The sequence below is a fragment of the Ooceraea biroi genome, chromosome 5, assembly GCF_003672135.1.
Source record: "Ooceraea biroi isolate clonal line C1 chromosome 5, Obir_v5.4, whole genome shotgun sequence".
Taxonomy (NCBI): domain Eukaryota; kingdom Metazoa; phylum Arthropoda; class Insecta; order Hymenoptera; family Formicidae; genus Ooceraea; species Ooceraea biroi.
Window position 1 is genome coordinate 17,449,825 of NC_039510.1, and position 3,075 is coordinate 17,452,899.

Sequence of the window (3,075 nt, forward strand, 5' to 3'; positions counted from 1 at the left end):
ATCGTCATAGGCCCGGTATGCATAGTCGAATCTTAATATTTAAGCCCATCTTAAGTTTATCTGCAGATGCTGTATGGATCATTTTATTGGCTATGGAGTATCTGAAGATACACTTAAGACGGTCTTAAATATAAGATTCGACTATGAATACCGGCCATATACATATACATATAGTGCGATATATTTGTGGGGGCTGCGAGTGCGTATCTCCGCCTTGTTTCAATCTGCCTTCTTTTCACTCGCGGGCATCTACGCATTCAGCTTTGGCCCGCGGGCAACTGGGCGCCCGCGGACAGTGCCCACTTGCCGATCCCTGCATTACGTGATTGCACAGGAAGAAGAGCATCGATTACGATTCATCCGGAAACAGCGATGATTAACAAGCTTACTTATTCTGCGTGGTTGTTCGTTCAGTACCACCCCTGTTTAGGATCTCTTACATGTCGAAAATATTATGAATCGTCTAATCTCAAAAGATTCAATTGCACCCGTAATTGCCTACGCAGTTAACAATTCAACGACATAATTATCCCGCTCTCCGAAGATACATTTTATTACCAAGTTTTACGCATAGCAAGCGGATTTAATGCTTGGCAAAAATCATCAGAGAGATTACGCCATTAACGCAAAATTGTCAGATATTGCTCAATATACACGATAGAATATGTATCCTTCTCGAGAAATCCTAATTTCAAAATTATAATCCATCGTGCGCAAAATGCTCATTGATATGTGAAATAATGTACGAACATAAAATAAATAAAATGCATGTTCATCCAGATACATTTGTTGACGAATGAAAAGCACATTTTAATATCTCCTCAATTGTCGCAACGATCTTATCCAGAAAATACGAAAATGTATTAATTATTCTGTTTGCACTTTATTAAATATGCAAGTTACAATTTTATCTCTCGCATCTGAAAAAGATTATTAGATACAGGTAAAATTCTATCGATTATCAAGAATACCGACAGATAACTCTGAGGAGTGAATTATTCGCCGTCTTCTTGTGTCATACATACTTGATAACTTTGATTTAATAACGGTGCATTTAATAATCCATCTTCCTAGCGGTGCCATTGTCGGATAATTCGCTTGTGAGTGTGATACGACTACTACGTAATTCAACATCTGCTTCCTGCCGCCCCGCCCGCAGAATTTCGCTTATGTGGAGCAGTTGAAAATTTAATTAGCCGCGATCTCGAGTGTCCAGTCGGGCGTTGATTTCATTAGAGCACGGATATCCAATGGAATAACATTGCTCGTTACCGAAAAACTCGAAGTGCCGATAAATGGCGCGCCGAATGGAACGTGCCGATTCCGTTCTTACATTCTCCTTCGTAATGAGCCGCTGCCATTTTCCTCGTTAAAATGCCACGTAACTAGAGACCGTGTGTTGTTGAAGCTTTGCTTTAATTCGGAACAATAAGATGAGAACGAAATTCTACCGAAGTGTATATTGTTACGGATAAGAATATCTTTTCTGCTTGCATCATCGCGTCGTTAATACAATAAAAATGAATTTGTGGGATTAATTGAAAAGAATAATCCCTTTTCAATTAAATTGAGGGCAACCGTGAATTTATTCACGGGGCGCGCACAGTTCTTCTGACATTTTTATGCTTTCGCGATAATTAATGATTCCTCGAAGAACCATTATTGATCTCGCACTCACGCGTTATTATTCGTGTAAAAAAACGGTGTTTTTACAAAGCAACAAGTAATTAAATGTTGGGTTCATGTTAATTATTCGAGAAGTACAATAATGTTCAGAAAATATAATACATTCGAACAAAACGTAATATATAAAATCACGTTAATTGAATATTCACCAAGTTTATAGTTAAGCATTAAAATTTGTATGTGCGCAAAATAGCGATTAATCCTTTTAATTTTTTTTCTTTTATTTGAAATTTCCACATTATTGATAATCCAAGATTCTACTTAAAAATTCAAGTGTGCCAAATCTTGTACTCGTATCCAAAATTTAAGGATTCAATAATTCTTTATTTTTCTGTAATGCCTAAATACATTATTTCGCAGACTCTCTTGAAGAGATTCACATGACGCAAGACAAGATTCATCCTCACGTACCTCAGCGCGCGTTTTGAACGACGAGTCGAACTACGCGCACAGTGTTCTACATAATGTTCGATTGTATTAGCGATTTTTTAAATTTTCCAAGAAGAAATGTTGTATGATGGCTGTCTCACTTTTTTAAAGGTGGTGACTTAATCGTGACGTAACACTCACCGATGCAGACGACAAGCGCCACGGCGAGAATCGGCGGGAAAGCCCTCGGGGATGAAAGCATGCTGTGGCCGAGACGTCTGGCGAGGAAAAATGAGGACGTGTACCCGCGATGGCGAGGAAGATTCACTCAGCCACTTTGGAGCGTCTACGCGGGACCCAAGCTTCCGGTCTGACGGAGGGAACCACCCGGAAGGGGCGGGACCCCTGAGACGATGGCCCGCGCGAAACGAAAAACGAAAGAAAAGGCACTGCGTGCACCGATTTCCGTTTTCCTCGGTTTTTGCTCGAAGACCCTCTCGATCCCTCGTCGATCACTGGGTAAAATACCCCCGGATACCTGGTCCACTCCCTCAATTGATACGACGGAGGATCAATCTCGATCCCTCATTGGAACGGATCTGGGGCGCGCGCGAACAACTGTACCCTCCCCTTCTGCCGAGAGTGTTCCTTGCAAACTTCAATTCGCGGACGTAATCGGCACGATACTCGCGCCGATTTCCTTTCTTTTCTTTTTCCTCCCTTCGAATCCCCCGCGAGATTAATAGACGAAGAGTGTCACGGGTGGTATCCGACTCGGTGGGTGAGATAGACGACCAGGGGGGGAGAAGGGCGGCTTTTGCAAGGAGGCACGTTCTACCACGTATGTCTGTTGCGGCGCCAACGTCGGACTGACTTTCTCTACGTTACAGCCGCGCTCTGCGGCAGTGGCGACGCGCGGCGCCGCGACGCTCCGTGCCGCGCCGCGCCGAGCCGAGCCGCGTCGTCGCGCGGGGTACATCCCGCGTCACGTGTGCGGGTTGTGGGCGTGCTTCGGATGCA